This window comes from Corapipo altera, unplaced genomic scaffold, assembly GCF_003945725.1.
Source record: "Corapipo altera isolate COAL_440 unplaced genomic scaffold, ASM394572v1 50, whole genome shotgun sequence".
In the NCBI taxonomy this organism is placed as follows: Eukaryota; Metazoa; Chordata; class Aves; order Passeriformes; family Pipridae; genus Corapipo; species Corapipo altera.
In genome coordinates, this window is record NW_020884889.1 from 12,784,039 (window position 1) to 12,801,841 (window position 17,803).

General features: G+C 40.2%; 1 long non-coding RNA gene across 1 annotated transcript in view; it reads right to left on the reverse strand.

Moving 5' to 3' along the window:
* Positions 1–494: 494 nt before the first annotated feature.
* The window catches only part of LOC113947666, a 29,947-nt gene continuing 12,638 nt past the window's right edge, over positions 495–17,803 (reverse strand). The window contains exons 3-4 of the long non-coding RNA XR_003527831.1: positions 788–897; positions 495–569 (exon numbers count right to left, since the gene is read on the reverse strand). This is a non-coding gene — a long non-coding RNA (uncharacterized LOC113947666). The remainder of the gene's footprint in view (positions 570–787; positions 898–17,803) is intronic.

Consider the following 17,803-nt stretch of genomic DNA (forward strand, 5'->3'; position numbering starts at 1 on the left):
CCTATTGCTGCTAAAACTGTTCTAAAGGGTGTTTGGGACATGTTATTTTCAGTTTTATATGTTTTAGGCAAATACTTTTGGAGCACTCACAACTTCTAGAGGTGGTGAGATGTCTCCTGGTCTTGGGATCCCAATCAAGTTGCAGAACATAATGATCTTTCTCAGTCACCTTGATTATCTTAGTCCTTGTTAATGAGACAGATTTTTAAATTAGGTTTTTACATTTATTTAAGATGAAGGAGACTAATATGCAAATATTGTTTTTTTCATACCTCATTTTCACATCAAGCTTCATCTTACATGAAAAATAAAAATTAAAACCAGCCATCCCTGTGAAACAGCAAATTAAAAAAAGTGTTATATCCCCACTTGGCAAAAGTTACCTTCAAAAACGATTACCTTCAGTCTCCCTTGGCAGCATGTTACAGTAGAGTCATCCAATGCTTACACAAATATTTCTTACAGTTGTCTGTTAGATACAAAACATTGCTTACCTTTAAAATGAAAAGATCTCCTCTCTTTGTAGATGTAGTCAGATTAAAACTTTACAGCTTGGAAATTGGAGTTTTCTAAATCTTGAAAAAAACCTCTCAGACCCAAAGCCTGACAGTAACTTGTGCACCTCTTAGTTTGTTTTGTAGGCAAAGTAGAAAGAAAGATTGATGTGATCTTACGTATCAAAAATTACCTCATTACAGCTAAAATTTTTTCCCTCATAATACACATGTGTAACAGGCATATATATATAGCACATTTCAGAACATTTATATAAAAGTTGTTGACTTACCAAGAGGAAAAAGGAGATTCAATCTCAGCATCTTTTCTAATTCACAGTGTTGTCTCCTATCACACAGCACAGGGTAGCATGGCTGCAAAACACCCTCATGTAGATTGGGTCTGCATTTGAGACATGTGGGCAAAACTGACACAGAATTCTAAGGGCAAAGTTTTCAGAAGCAGACAAATATATTAAGAGCATTAAATTTAAATGAGAAATTGCCCCCTAAGTTGTCCTGTACTGATACTTATTATCTAAGTAACTTTTACAGACAGTGACTCCCTATATTACAGCTACAGCATTGTACTATAACTTTCAAAGATCTTGATATTGACATAAAGGAAAAGGATCAATTATGTAACTTGGAATCAGAATTTAATCCTTTCCTTGCAAGATGCTAAGAGAGGAGACAGCCCCACTGCTTAATCAATCACACAACAGAAGGGCATCAGGCACCTAGATTTTCTCTCCAGCTCTGCCAGTGGATTGAGGGTGACCTTCATCAAATACTCTTTCTACTCCTTAAAATGTAACTATAAATTCTCTGTCTAAAGGCATTTGAAATGAGAAAGTACTGTTAAGTACCCTAGATTTGATGCTGATTGCTTACAATGGTAAGTGAAATCAGAGTTAAACTAATTTAAGGGAGACTTTATTAACTAGAAAGATTATGAGCTTGTCAAAAAGATATTAATTAAAGTCTGGGAACTGCTTGCCAGTGTCATTCTAAATTAATTGCTAATAGGTTACTCTTAAAAGTGGAGTGCAGCTGCAAGAACATCAGGCTCAAAGGAAACTCAATTTTGTTTATCATTCATTTTTACTTTGTTTAGCAAAGGATTTCTAAATACCAAAGAAACCTGAAACTGTTTCTGGCAAGGATATTTTTGATTACAAAAATATTTCGGTAATACAAATGGTAGGATTCACACACTTACTATAACCTTCTACTCTTTTCTCTCTTTCTGTGAATCTCTGATAAGTATAAAACCCTTTATAAATAAATCTTGCATGTCTTTGAAGAGGTAAAGAAGCCAAAAAAGCCAACTGGCTTTTTAGAGCCAGTGACACACAAAAAGGGGTTGATTGACACAAAGTTAGCAGCAATTCTAGCGACCCCCAAATTGTGTGTGGTTGGTGTCACATTCTTTGGGGATAATTTTACCCATGAGAGCAATTCAGAAGAGGCCAGAGATTTCCAGGGCTCCAGTTTATAGTTACATTTAAGAGCACAGGGTGAGCACGAGGGTGGGAAGTGATTCATGTCCAGTTCTGTCCCTGTTTTCAGGCCATGTGCTCTAGCTTTTTGTAGAGGAGTTTTGCTGCAGTGTCTCACAGAAATAAGTGCTTCAGGAGGATATGTGGTTAAACACAGGCTCAGACTCCAACTGGTGCATGTGCAGAATATTCTTCGAAGACAGCACAGTTCCACTGGGGTAGAATGTGGGCAAACAGGACCTGCACTCCCTACTGGTGAGCTGAGAGGCCACGCTGGTGAAGGCCTGCCCTGCTCTGAGCTCCCTTTCCTGTCACTGACACTCCCTTGCTTCTGACTCTTGGCAAGACTTAGCCAGGCTGCCTTCTCAGTTTAGGCAGGCAAAGGGCTCCTGCAGGTACTTTCTTTTTAGTTCGACAGTAGTGAGCAGCCACCCACAGTAGAGAAAAAAAATGTATCCCACTGAACATCTGTTGAGCTATTTATTTCCTTATTTTATGCTACCCAATTGTATAACCATTTTTATCAGTCCCTGGGTTAAACAGAAACACAGATCACTGGTTTAAGGGAAGTTGGAGAGCTCTGTGCTACCTCAGACAGAAATTTTTGAAATAGTGGGAATTTAGTGAAAGCACTTATTTTTCACAGAGCTCTGTTACCAATGAATGAAGTGATAAACTGTTACCTTTTTTATTCCTACAGTTTCAATTTGAAAATATGAAAGCTCTGACTAGATATAACTATACTTATTCAGGTATTTTAAATCCTGACAAGACTGCCAGACCCAAAAAGCACAGCTGAAATCAGTGATAAAAATACCAGTTGACTTTAGAAGATACCAAAATTGTACCAAAATATTTTGTTCTTTTACCCCAGAAAATAAGAATGTGATTTACACCTTCCCATATTGATCCTTCTGTTCAGGCAGTCATCATCTTCATCATACTGGGACACTTCAGGGCTTTGGCTTTTATTTTGGATACTGTCATTTCAGCAGTGCAAGTACTAAGTGATATAGGAATATGGTGCTTTGAAGCGTGGATGACTACTCTGTTCCTATCTTGAGAATATGGCCAGCACAGCTGTCCCCATATTGCTTGTGAACAGAAGTCCTGTTTGCTTCACAAAACTTGATGACAGACTATTAATAATAACTTTCAAAACCCTTTGGTAAACGAATTACAAGCCATCTTCCTAATAATTACAAAACCATCTCGGGGAAAAAGCAACATGGCACTGTTATATCAATTGTCCCACTTGAAACATATGGGCTCCAAACGTGTGGGTTCAGAACCTCCAGAAGAATTTACCAGACAATTCTGCTCAATACTGACATGACCAACTTCATAGCATTTTTCTTTAGAGGGATTTGAGCCTTGGCCTGAATTTCCCTCCCTGTTTGGTGACCTGTTTATCCTTGTGCCATTATTCCTCTACTCATACACACACACACACAGATATACAATATATAGACAGTCTTTCTTGTGAGGTATGTGACACATTGGGCCAAGCAGGGAGAGCACCAGCAGCTGGAGAAGTCTTTCTCACAGACACTTTCAGGAGTGAAGTACTAAGTGTGCCCTAGAAGTGAGATAAGCTCACGTGAGGGATGATGGAATAACTTCCTGTGTGCCACTTGTGAAGTCTCTGCACTTGGTACTGCACTGAGGAAAAAGGAGGAGGACCTGTAGTGCACCTTGTTCTTGTGACTCAGAGACACTGAGCAAAATGCTTTGACAACAGAGTCAGTCTCATAAGAATGCCACAAAAAATGCAGCTGTGCTTACTGCTCATGATGTAATTCAGTAATAGTCACCCACTGCAGGGTGAATGCCATGTCTGGCTGGTATCAGGATTCCTTCAGCATCCTATGGGCAAGGAAGCTCAGTGATCCAGAGACCAAGCTCAGAGCACTCTATCCCCCCTGGCTACATCAGAGCTGGCAAATGATTTTCATGGAGAAAAGTTACCAGGTTCCTTAATGTGTGTTAGAAAGGAAGGGAGGTCAGAAAAAACATAGTTAATATGTCCATATTTTCCTACCATAAAAATATATTTGGACAATTGCTACAGCAATTTATACAAACTGAGAGGTTTATAGATGCATTGTAAATCAGATTCATGAGAAGCCTTACTTTAGTGGATGCTCCAATTTAAGATTTCCAGGCATCCCATCTAATCTTCTAATCCAATAATCCTAAAATCCAGCAATTAAAGAATGTTTTGACAAAGCAACCTGAGGCTCATTCCTCTAATTATGCTGCACAGTTTAGGCTCACTGGCTCCAAATGCATAGGTTTACCCATGGAAAATATGCATGCAGTGCTTCCAGACCTACCAGAGTCACAGAACTCAGCCTATTAACAGCTTTGTCCAAACTGAGAATAAATCAAGATGCTGGGGGAAGTGTTCAGCTAAGAAATTCTGTTTCCTTGCTAAGAATTAATGCAATTATACCTTTAACACAAAGCCATATCCAAGACCAACAATATTTTTACCAGAATTTAATAAGCAGCTTTCAGAAATCCCTCTTATGCTGCCGTGTGTGTTGGATTTCTCTTTAATTTCTGCCATTTTGCTGGTGTTTCCTATCAGAAGGTGCAGAGTTTGATGATTCAGAATGAGAGATACAAAATGTTGTTCAAGTACTGAAATCATGGAGAGATTGGAAACTTCAGTGATGCAGGGAATTTATCTTATGTGCTGTTTGATTAAGATAATGATGGAGTGTATAGGGTTTGCCCCAGAAGCTGGAAGAGAAATTAAATGATACATTGATCCTGTTGTAGCAGAACCCATAATAGAATCATATAATCATTTAAGTTGGAAAAGAGCTTTGAGATTATCGAGTCCAACCTAGTTGTGTTTTCAGAATTCTAGATTGGACCCAGGTCAAATATGAAGTCCGCACTATCTCAATCTGATACAGTTTGTGCCTCCAGTAAAGTCCTAGTTTACTAGCAAAACAAATTACAATATTTTCTTTGTGAGTTCTGTTGACCTTCAACCTGGTAAGAGGATAAAAGGTTAAAAAGCCCCAAAATAGACAAGAGTGGTTTTAACAAGTGGAACCTTTGTAATAGCAGGACCAGGTCGTATGAAGGGAGGGCTTGGCTTGTTTGTTGTTTGTTTTGGGGATTTAGAAGGGTAATGAACAAAGCAATTACAAGAGACAAAGATATGCAGCTTTTTCCTTCTCCCAACAATCTAGGGGAATTGAATCCACTGGCTGCCTGTAGTTCATTCTTGTAATCCCTTCCTTAACCCTTTCATTCAATGAGCCCTCAATTTTCCACTAGATGCAACTACAGTTTGCTTGTGTCTGTGCACACATTTTTGTGTTTCATTTTTATGTTGAGCAAGAATCCTTCTCTGTAGTGTTTGGTTCCTTTTGCATGCATCAGTCTCTTATCAGACCACATCCAGCTTTTCCAATGTTGGCAGCATTATTTGCAAAAATACAGAGTATAGTGATGTTAGTCATCTGACCACATAGAACCTTTCCTGTTTTCCTAATGATCTCCCATCACTTCACTGACTGATAATTTTTGTGTTGATATTTTATACATGTTTTTCACAATCCTTAAACCAGTAGCTAAGAGGTTAATTTTTTAAAAATCATATATGTATTGTACAGGCTGAGATGAAAGCCATGGCTCAGCAACATCTTGGCTAAACATGCTTATTAGCATCAAACACTCATTCTAAAGAGGTGTTGCTATGCACCTGCTATTTTAATTCATATTAGGTTATTAAAATCAAAACAAAGTGTCAGACTAGAAACAGAGCAGTGCTATGATCTAGAAGACATAAAATATGGACAGATTATGAAGTCTGATACAGCTACTGAGTAATGTCTTCATTCAGGCTATTCTTTCTTTGTAAAATTTTTGGGCAATAATCTCACCAGACACAACAGGCACTGAAGCCAACAACACTGTTTGTTTATATCAGCAAGATCTGGATCCCTTTTATCTTACATTAAACACCAATTATTAGCTTTTATGCAGTTGTCTTGCCCACTGTGGTTCTCTAAACAAGAGGTGTGGAGGACACGGCTCCTGCAAGGAAAAGCTGAAAAGCATTTGTTTCCCTCTTGTAAGGGACCCACCCTTGACCTCTGTTCACATCAGGATACTGAGCTAGATGGGCTTTTGGGTTGACCCAGCATAGGTACCTCAACTTCTTCCCTATTCCCTCTTGTCACCTGGATCACTGCCTGTTACTCTTTTGCTTCTAGTCCTGGTCAGCCAGAGCTAAGGAAGCAAATGACTGTACTGCAGGAACTACTCCAACAGCCTGCTGGGATCCAACCCCTTTGTGTGAGGCACTGAAATGGATCCTTTCTGCCAGAATTTACCCAGTGAGAACTTGGTAGAAGCTGATATGCTTTGAGTCTTCTCTCTGCCGACAGGAGAATCATGTATTTTTTAATTCTATTGTGGGGTACACTGTTTGCCAACTGGACACTTAAAACTGCACTCAGGAGTTATTCCAAGAAGCACAGACTGCCTGTTAAAGTTGTATCTTGCAGTGCTCTGTGTCCCAGAGTGTGAGAGAGCAATATGTATTACCTCAGCTAGGAAAGATGGAAAAGAAAACATTGCTTGTCAGTAGACACGGACCAAACTGTTTCTCAGAAATCAGGCAACCTGAAACTCTGCTATAGCAACTCTAAGTCTTCAGAAAAAAAGCTTGCACTAATTTTCATAATTTGAACACCACATAAATAGAGAATTTTAAAGGTTTAAGATAAGCAAATACATTTCAAAATCAACCAAGCCTTGGGATCCAACAGATGCTTAATTGCAATGAGAAAAGGACTGAAATATAAACGTCAAAGTACATACAGAATACTCCAGTAGTATCTGTAACTACTTAGTGAAAAAACTGAATAGATTAGATCTTCTTTCCAAGTCTTGAGATTTTTTAGTACACAGATGGTCTAGAATTCAGTGGAAACAAAAGTATCACATCATAAGTCAGTTGTTTAACATGCTCTGTGTTTATATAAACTATGAGTAGACACAGCATTACTGTAATACCATAGTTGAGCAATCAGGCACTCGGGGGTCAGAAAATGCAGCACAGGTCAAACCACAATCATAATTCTCCTCTTTTCTTGCTTATGCATGAAAATAGGACTCTGGATGTTCCAGTGACTTATTTCAGGGGCCTGAGTGCACCAATGAGGTTTAATGGCCCTGACCAGCCTCACCTGGGGCCTCTCCCCACACCCCTGCCCATGGGACACGGGGCTTCATTTAAGCTCAGCCCTGGGGTTTCAGTCCCTGCCTGAGCCAGGTCTTAGGTGTTGCCTGTGCTTGGCCATCACTCTGCTGGTCAGACCATGAGCTGGGCTGATCTCCCAGCTCTATCTCAGCTCTGCCTGATTCCTGGGCTGCCCCTGACCTGCAGACTGCCTGCCTGCCTTCATGTTGGACCTGCCTGGCCGCTGGGAAATTGCCTGGTGTTTGGACTTTTGCTTAATCTTACAACTACTGCAGGAGTATAGTAATGAAATACTAATGAATTGTACATTAAAACAACTGTCTTTAGGTAAGAAGTCGTTTTCTCAAAACCTTGAAGAGTATTTACGAGTGACATTTTGTGTGAGACTTTACAAATTCATTTTTATTGGCCTCTTAACATTTGAAAACCTCTTTTTTTGAATTTGTTTTCAAAAACTTCTAGATTTCAGTTAGTAAAACTAGGATTTCTTTTAGCAGAAAGAAAATTAATTTTTTGGAAGTAGTTTATAAAGTTGTGTCAGAAGTACAGGAGTACCAACAGTTCCACAGAAAATATCAAGAAAAGGCTGGAATACTTTTGAACTGGCAAAACATTGTGTGCTTCTAGTCTAAAGTGGTTTTAAAGGCACGAGGTGAAAAATACTGGTGCCTTAGAATTTGGTGGCTCCTATTGATTTTGAGGGGACCAACACCTTTCTCAATAGCTAAAACAGAGAGACCATTCTGTCAAATGAAATGTTTCCAGAGGCAGGAAAAAAAAAAATAGAAGTTTGGAGATGTCTCCTGTCAAGAATTACAGTGCACCAGAGAAACCTAACTGACAAAAGAGATACTGCTCAAAGGCATTCTCATGGACAAAATATGTGCTTACTTTGCAAAGCCAAGGAAACTTCGAGTACTCAAGGGGGTGTGTGCATGTGTGGAGATCTTAACCTGCTGTATGTTTAGTGAGGGATGGTTAGAAAGTAACAATCAGTGGCTTTGGCACTGGAAAAACTCAGGTCAGTGCTCTGCAGTCTCCAGTCTGTTAAAGTGCAGTTGACAGTTTCAAGATGAAATTGCAAAGACTTTTTCAGAGTTGGAAAAATTTGAAGTCAGAAGAGGATGGGAGGGGGAAGCATCAGAGGGGGGAAAAATAGTCTTTTGAAGTTTTATATGTAAAGAAAGACCTGGATTTGTGCCTTTAAAGCAAACCTTCCTGACGTTACACATCCAAAAAACCTCCCTGTGGCCAAAAGCCACATGGCATACACTTATCTTTGAGAGGAAGGGGGAGGGAGAACAGTTCACAAGCAGGAAATGGCTTCCAGGTGTCTCCCTCCTCCAGTGCACAACTTGATCACTACAAACCAGTGATGCCAGGTTTAGTAGTCCCAGCTGTCTTGCTGCTTCTCGGGGATTTGGACTAATCAAGCATTATCACAGCCCTTCTCCTGGTGACAAAGCATAACCCTGGCTCTGGAGCTGTGCTTGAGCAGCTTACAGGCTGTGGGTGATTGCAAAAGCTACAGGTAGGCCTTCTCCATCAGGTCTGAGCATGTGGAACTCAGCAGGGTACACATACACAGGCCTCAGGCTGTGTGTGCACTCAGCCCCAAGTGCACAGAAATTCAAACCACATCTGTTTCTGGAGCTGGACAACAAAATCAGCTCCTCTGCTTCTTAGTCTGCTGTGGAAGGAAGTAAGTGAATGTGGCACCCTCTTTCCATCCCTGTGCTCTGTACAGCTGGGGAAGATAAGTTGCATTTATTCTACTTCAGTGTTGGTTTGGGTTTTTTTCCCCTCTCTTCTTTCAGCAGCAGAAACACTTCCTTGTTGGGGATTATTCTTTCATTGTATAAATATGGTAGGAAGAGCTTTACAAAGCCTCGTTCCACCTTGTTAGTTAAGAACATAACAAAAAATCAATTAGCTCGTTTATTTGACCCAGAAAGGAAAGTTAGTTTAAGTAGTAGTGTTTAAACATTCTTTTGGCCTTTTCCTCATGCAGAAGTTTGAACTTGTAGCATTAAGATGACAGAAAAGTGCTGCCATCCATTCTATTATTATTTACATCAGTAAGAGACCATGTCACGGTGCAGTAGAGCAGTGTCCTTTTCTTTGGCAATGAAGTTGTATTCCAAGCTGGATAATTTTACTGTTTTCTGGTTAACCAGAATAAATCTAATATTCAGCAGGGAATGTGACATATTGAGAGGGAAAAGAAACAATAAAGAAAAGTAATGCTAATTTTACTTTGATTAAATATATGGTGCCACAAAATACCAATCATTTCCTTGGCTACAGAAGCAATGAATATTTGCATTCTCAATGCTGATGAAAGCTTCTCCACTGCTGCCCTAGGAGATACTGTTTTCACTGTGTTCTCTGGAGGACCATTTTGAACAAAACTCTCGAAATCTGCATTCAATTATAAAATTTTTAGTGACTGTTTTCTGTTTAAAGATGAATGAAAGTACAGCAAGTGGTTCCTTGTCTGGGAAAGGCTGTACATAATGGCAATTTTCTCAGGATACAATAGCAGTTTCCCTGTGCCAATGGATGAACAGATTAGTGAGAAGTTTAACCAAGTAAATGTTTTAGCAGAAAGCAGTCTGAGCTGCAGGAATTAGCACTGTATTTTCATGGCAATGCAGAAGGTGAGATCGATGGCATAACAGCAGACAGCACCAGTCACACTCAGGCTATGTCTGTAAGTTGGACAATGGCAATTGCTACAAGCCTGTATTGTGGACTTTGAAACAGTTCTTTAATGTGACATATTAGGTTGCATTATATCAGACATGTAACCCTTTCTCTCCTGTCTTTGTTTTCTGTCAGTAACAAACACTGTGATGATACAATGCTCCTACACCATGGTGTGCTGAGACTGCCAGCAATATTCAGTTAATGATTGCATGAAGCTCTTCCACACTGCAATAGGGTTATGCTCCTTTTTTTCATCGTTCCGCTTAAGTTTTTAATATTGTAACTTTTAAACTTTATTTCTCAGTGTGTGAGAAACCCTAAAAAGCTTTCAGCTGTAATCCACAAATTCTATTGTCAAAACAGGAAAACTCTATGACTCTGTGTATCTGAAGTTTTATTACCTATTTTTTTTGCCTAACTGCCCAGTTTCTTCCCAGATCTGACTGTTTCAAAATTAAGCATCCTAGTCCTGCACCAGATGTCCAGATGCTCCAAGGGAGAGCAGGGTTGTTTTTCAATTGGCTCACTGTCTGTTAATGAGGCTGGGGACTTGTGACCTCAGTGATTGTGGCTGATAAATGGTAGGATGTACCCACACACACTCACAGAAAAGCTGCAAACACAAAGGAGTTGTGGGTAATCTCTAGCCTCTCCTAGGGAAAGGCAATCTTGTGGGCAAACACTTAAGCAGAAAGCTAATGCTTAGTAGTATGTGATTTTTAGACTGCCAGAGCACAAGCCTGTCAACATTTATTTCCAAGTTCTCTGATCCTTTTTATTAGTTTCCTGTCTTGCTTTCATCTTAACCAAGTCACAGAAAGGTTTGATTTTCTTTTGTGAACAAATATTCCATTTTTTTTTTCTTCAAATCTGTTTGGATTTCTCAAGGATCTGAACAGGTTAAAAATGTTGTTTGTGCTGCTGAAAGTAAAGCATGCTCTTAAACAAAAAGTTATGTAACTTTTACAAAATAATATCACATGCTAGACCATTATGCTAGAATCTGATCAGATAAGTAAGCTTTGCCTTCATTAAGGGCTTTAATCTTGACTATACTCAGGGCAGCCTCGAAACAACAACTTCAGAGTTTTCCTCTAAAGAATCTTTCATGCTCTGGTCTGGAATTTTTCAAATAACTAACACTATGTTTTGAGAAATCAAAAGCAATATTTTTTCCCCTTCATTTTTAAAAGTAATAGGGTGATGACAGGAAAACTTCCCCTTGGCTATAAACTGGGTGTTAAAAATACCCAAAAGCTAAATCCTAATCTGGGTTGTTTTTTTGTTTTTGGTTTTAGTTTGTTTTGTTTTTAATTTTATTTTATTTTAATTTCTTTCTCCAAGATCTCTTTTCTGGAGATGCATTTGAGCCTTAGATCTCTTTGCTTGCATTGCTACAGAACTGATGAAAGTCTGAGATCTCAATCAAAGGCTTAACAAAACAATAATCCTCTATTGCCCTAATTCTTCTCAGAAACATCTCTCTCTGACAAGAACAGTCCCTAAGCTTTTACATCTTTTTTCTGCTTAAAATTACTTTCCTAATTAGATGGAATTGTTTCCTTCCCAAGTCTTTGTGCCTGAAGAACACTGTATTTATGGGAAAGATCTCTCAGACTCTTTAGCTCTCCACCCTCAAACACTATGACAGTGATTGCACTCAACATCCTTCAAAAATTCCAACTTCCTTTTTAAATAAACAGAAGAATTCAGTAACATTCTTCACAATCAGCTCCATTTCATTTGAAGCAAAAATCAGAAATAGCAGGAATAATCATGAATTAAATAGATTTCATGCACGGTGTAATCACTGACTCTCAATCTCAACATTACAATTTAAAATTAATTCTCTTTCCTGGGTATATTTACTTTTTAGACTTCCATACTAATCCTGAGTAAGTTTTTAGACACCATATTTAACAGGTATTTGTATCAGAATGTGTGAATGCAGTATAAGTAGAATTAGTTAAGTATTAGACATTGAGTGGGCAATGTAAAACAGATTTCCATACCAGAGGATTTCTTTAATTTTTATTTTTTTCCCAAACTCAGCAGCTGCTCATCCTTGCAGGTGACAGAGGCCCCATTTCAAGAAGGTACTTTTGCAGGAATAGTATCAGCATCTTCAAGTATCTGAGTAATTCTGTCCAACTAAATTGGACACAAGCTCAGATACCTGTCTAGGTTACAGTCAATAAATTTAGCTGCCAGCAAATGTCAGTGTGCTAACTGCTGACATGGACTATGCTCATGGAGAAGTTCCTGACAAGCTGTAGTGACATTTGGGAAGGTTGTGAAGAACCTATAAAAGCAGATGGATTGGGGTACAACTGAAAACAAACTTATTCATAGTGAATGAGATGGCTCTATTAACTGCTTGGTTTGGAAGGGCATTGGAATGAACTTTCTGGGTGCCTTTATGAGGCAGTATGGATGTGAAGGTGAGGATGGCCATGGCTCGTGTCACTGAGGTTGTTTAAGCATGTGGCCAGTAGGCAGAGCTGCACCCAATTTGATACTCTCTCTTCAGAAGTGAACAGAAATTGCTGTTCCAATAGCTGAATATCTCTTTCTATGCCTGTAAATGCCATTGTTTAAATCTGAGAGGAGTGTTGAAGCTGGAGGAATGATCTGACTTGCACTTAGCAGTAGCCCAGCTCAGAGAGGTCACCACTAACTTGTGGTGAGGTCTTAAATTCATCTCTGTTGGATACTGAAGTCTGGGAATGGACCATTTTTCCTCCTTCAAATTCACTTCTCAGAAAGGACACTGCAATCACAGAAAAAGTCCAGACACTAAGAGGGATTAAAAACAATTTGAAGAGACTTTAATATGCTAGATTTGGGAAAACTTGTGCTAACGAGCTGAGGCTGCAAATAACTAAGATCATGAGGTTACATGGAGCAATGAATATCACTACAAATGTTTCCAGTGCTGTCCTACTGAATAAGGAGACAGCATTCAATAAAAAAGATCAGATATTAAAATACTGTCTGACAAATATCTCCTTCTCTCAGCTAGGTAACTAAATGCAACAGAATATTAATCTAATGGGATTAAAAACATGACTACATAGTTGAATGAATTACAATATCTTGTTCTTATGTTTACTAGGCCAAGGAACTTTATTTTCCAGAAAAATACTTGGTTGTTAGTTGGTAATAGAAAGCAAGTTGCTACATACTTTGGGTATACATAATCTTTTTAATTTAAAAATGTAGTGGTTTGAACCTTGTTTTCCCCCAGAGGCTAAGAAAGTGGTAACCCCCAAGGGGTGGAAACCCCTGGAAGATTTGAAGTTCTGTCCAACGGGCGCTCCTGCAGAAATGTAAACATACCACAAGCAAACGGAAGAGAAGAGTTGTAGTTGGTGTGGTAGGTGAAGTGGTCATGTTGTAGGAGCCACGAGGAGAGGGCAGGAGCCCTCTGGGGGGGCCTCTGCCCCCCCCCAGCCCCAGTTGGGGGCTACAGAGACTTGGAACAGTGTTAAGCTGGACTATGTGTCTGTAGCTGTGAGCTGGGGGGTGTTTTCCATCGTGAGTGAGCAGAGACAGAGCAGAAGCGGTGGCAGCGTCCAGAGGTTATGGCTAAAAGCCAACTGATAAGACCTGAACCAGAGAAGCAGCAGAAGCTAGCAGCAGAGCTACAGAGTTCTGGGGGTAAGAACTGATACCAGAACCCCAAAAACTCCTTTGAGACCTCCTGGAAAGGAGGAAGATGATGGACTCTTACTTGAAAGAGCCTTGGAGTGCTACAGCACTTGCAGAGAGGAGCTGAGAAGCTCAGAGTGTCCTGGGAAGCTGCACCGGGACGGAGAGGAATGTGGAGGAGGGCTTCGCCCCCCCCCGCTGCCTTGAGACAGAGCATGGAGCTCTGCAAAGGGGAATTTGAATCCCCTGAGGAAGGGACTTTCACGAAGATGCCCCTGCATTTCTTGATATACCTGTGGTGACGCGAGTCTGGTCCCTGCTGGCAGTCCACAGGTGAGGCCTTCGCTTGGACCGAAGGAGAACCGAGGGGCTTGGAGACCCCCTTGTGTGTATTGAACAGAGATCCAGCTACAACAATCCAGTTACTGCTGCATGCATGAGATGAGGAGACCTGCTGCCTTAGAAGAGACTCCTGCTTGGGACTGGAAGGGATCTGTCCTTCTTTCCCTCCTGGACTTTTATTTGGAGGGGAGAGGAGATCTGATCCATTGTAAATACTATATGTCATGGTAGAGATAGTTGTGATCGTGTGTACAATGTGTTATAGTATTTATCTGTACAGTCATTGTAATATATTCCCTTTCCCCCACTTTGAGTCTGGTGTGTTTTGTCTGGAAAAACCCATCTCACATTGGGTTGAGATGTGGGAGGGGGGATGGAGCTAGGGAATTGGATTTTGGGGCTATCTCAAACCATGACAAAAAAAACCACAGATGTTCTAGAAAATAATTTTTTATTCTGAAGGTACTCTCTGACTTTTAACAGTGAATTAGTCCTAAAATCGCCTCTGAAAATCCTTAGATTTACACCTTAGAATTCAAAGTTCTGTTTTTATGGCAGATGCTACTTATACTCTCCTTCTGACATCAGAGGAGGAACATGGAAGAGGATGCTTTTGTCTGCACTGTTACTGCTCACAGTTCTAGGAGGGAATTGTATTTCCCACTGAAGTTTGGTCGATGTATCCTGAATGATGAACATGGGCACCTGTGCTCTAAGGAAATCTTCTAAATGAAGATTCACCCTCATGGTTTGTACAGTTTCACAGATGTGCAGCTGGAGTAGAAGAGAGAGTAGAGGAAGGATTTGTCTTTCTCACAGTGAGTCTGCTTGGGGCCAAAAGCTGGTAGATTGGGAAAAGAAACTCGTGCATCTGGACAAGCCATATCAGAACAGAGAAGTGCTGAACTGACTCGAAAACAAGCACAAAAATCTGTGAAACAGATCTGATCTTTTGAAGAGGCAGTGCAGAGCAGCAGAAATGACAGAGCAGAGGGGCCACGCTGAAAACTCTGCAGTGCAAACTGACTGCACCATCAGCAGTCAGGGCAATGGGGAAACTCTGTGGATTGACAACAAATAAGCAGATCGGGCAAAATACACTCAGCTGCTTCACAGGTCCGCATGAGAACTTGGAGGAAGCTGAAACACAGAGCAGAGCCAGCTGGCTGTTCCTCGGGGTGGGCCTGCTGCCAGGCAGCTGCGACAGGGGGAGCCAGACTCGGTAGCCACCCCGTGATGACCTGGGCTACCCTGGGATTGACTGATATTCTTTACTAGGGAGGGAGAAGTTGAATACACTTTGTGAAAGTAGCCATAGATTTTGTTAATCTTTATTTAAAGATATCTATACAGTCCGTGTTCCACAGTCTCTTGTTTGTACTACAAAGTAATCAAGAGCAGAAGAACCTCTCAGTACAAGCACTAGAAAAAGCTTAATTCATTTTTCCCTCAGAGGGAAGTTGGAAATGAAACTCTAAGCAAGAGCTTTGAGACATGGTTATCTTGCCAAAAAGAATCATAGATAGATATTGAGACTGATCCCCTTTGCTGCCAATTTAGAAGTTTAGGTTTTGAGCCTCTGCTGTGATTTTTATTTTTTTTCAAATTTTCTAATGTGATAGATTGATTGTTTATTTTCTAAACATTTAATGCTTCCATTAACTCTCTAGCTTCACATATGGAAAAGTGTATGGCTGGATCTGGCTGGTCAGACTTTAAAGACTCATTTCAAAGACAGGCTAGCACTGATCATGAAGGAAGGCTGTCAGAGCCACTGCACAAGAACAGGTCAGCACATTCACAAAATGAGATATTTGTCTTTCTTCAAAGATTAGGGGTATCTCTTCGGTGAAGTGTTAGAAGATACATAAGTGCAAACATTGCCAGCTGCCCCTGCTAGTGTAACAAAACTAAACAAATATTTTCACTGTACCTCAGAAAAGAAACATTACTGACACCCACTACCACTCTCCTGTTTTGTTATGGGGTATTAAAAAATAGGCCAGCACAATATATATATATTAGGATGTCATCTCTTCACCTTCATGGGTTTCAGAAAGGAAAAGATGAGTATTTCCATATATTGTTTTTTCACTCCAGAGAAAAGAATGAAAATAATTTTCAGTACCCAGAGTGTCTGCACCTGGGGCCTAAACGAAGGGAAGTAGGTAAATAGTTCCAAGTAATTAATGTAATGGTTCAGAGGGGCCACAGAAGGAAAGGGGAGTTTCTCCAGTTTAAATGTTTGCATTCATGCTTTGCCTAAAGCAAAACAAGCTATCTGTCTTCTGGTTTGCATCTTCCCAATGAAAGCTTCCATTTGTCTTATTGTCATTCCAACATGTGCATCCTTCACAGCTTTCACTGTTTGAAATATCCAAGTATTGTACCATACAAGACTTTTTTTTTCCTGAGCTTTTAAGATTTTCTAGAATTGTAGAATGTGTTGTCAAAAGTGAACTAGCAAAGGCAGACTTGACTTAGAATGTGTTGGGTAACTTTTGTAAGTGGCTGCAGGTTAGAGGGTTTGCTGTGTAGCTGAGTCTCCAGCCCAGAATGAAGAGCATTCACTGCCTCTTTCCACGCTTCAGGGAAAGAGGATCCACCACAGAAACGACTCAAGTTGATAAATTACATCCAGACTGGCCATTCTAAAGAAAAGATGATGGTCTTGAGCTCCATCTGTTTCTGACATTCTGGTCCTTTAATGTGAGCTGCAGAGGTGTGAAAATCTACAAAATAAATTTCTGAACTTTCTTCCAGAGTTAAAAATTTATGCCAACCTTTTCTTAGAAAATGGGAGGAAAAGTACTGTCTGTTTTATCTAATAGCTCAGTGAATAGAGGATCAGTGATCAGAGGAAGTCTGTGTTCAAGTCTTGACTGTGTATAAGATTTGCATTTTTAACTTCCCATTTTAAGAACCTCAGTGTAAGGGATGTTTAAGGGAAACACTTCTAGTTTCTCCTAGGGAAGTGAAAACACTGCCCACCAGAAATACTGTGATAGAAAGAATGGAGCATGACTATTTATTTTAATAGCTTATGTACTTCACAAGGTCAGTGGAGGCCTAGGTTTTGTTTGGTCAAGTCACTACTTAGTACTAAATCCTGAGGAAGGAAAGCCCTATGAGACAAAATCCTTGTCTTTTCCATATCATTGCATTCCCCTATTAGAAGGCTCACAACAGAAATGTTTTCTACCAACAGGCCTCAGGCAGTAACATTTCTTCTGTTGAATAAGCCTTGCCTGATATGTGGGGATAGTTCATTTTGCTAGCTCTCACAGAGTTTCATGTGACTATTCACATGGCAAGCCTGCAGTCAGTTATAGGTAACCTAAAGTCCCCTTTGTATGACCTAATACACAAACATGTCAAGGGACATGCCCTAACCTGCAAGTTCTACTGATGAATTTGATGTGGAAGCTGGAGATTGGAACAGGAGAAGTTCATCTCATTAGAAGCCAGCAAACAGTTGTTAAGCTTGGTCTGTGCTTAAAAGGTTTCCTAATGTAGTGATCTTGGCAAAGTCTCCCTAAAATAGATGCTGCTGAAGTTGGCCAGAAAAGCTCACAGGGTTTCCCCAGGCAAACAAGCTGCACTGACTTCTATGCACTCATTTGGGCCCACAGCAGAGCTGCTGTAATATGAAGCAAAGAATCACAGCCTTTGTGACCCCCTGAATCCCCAATGAGTGATCACTGGGGAAAGTCTGATTTTCTGAGTTCACGTCTACAAGCACCTTCCCAGGGTAAGTACAAAAATCCAGCATGAGAAGCAGAGGAATTGTTGTCAAGAAAAGTTTGGATTGGGATATTTACTATGAGACCCCTGCTCTGTCAGTCCTGGATGGGATGAGCTGTGATCTCTGACTG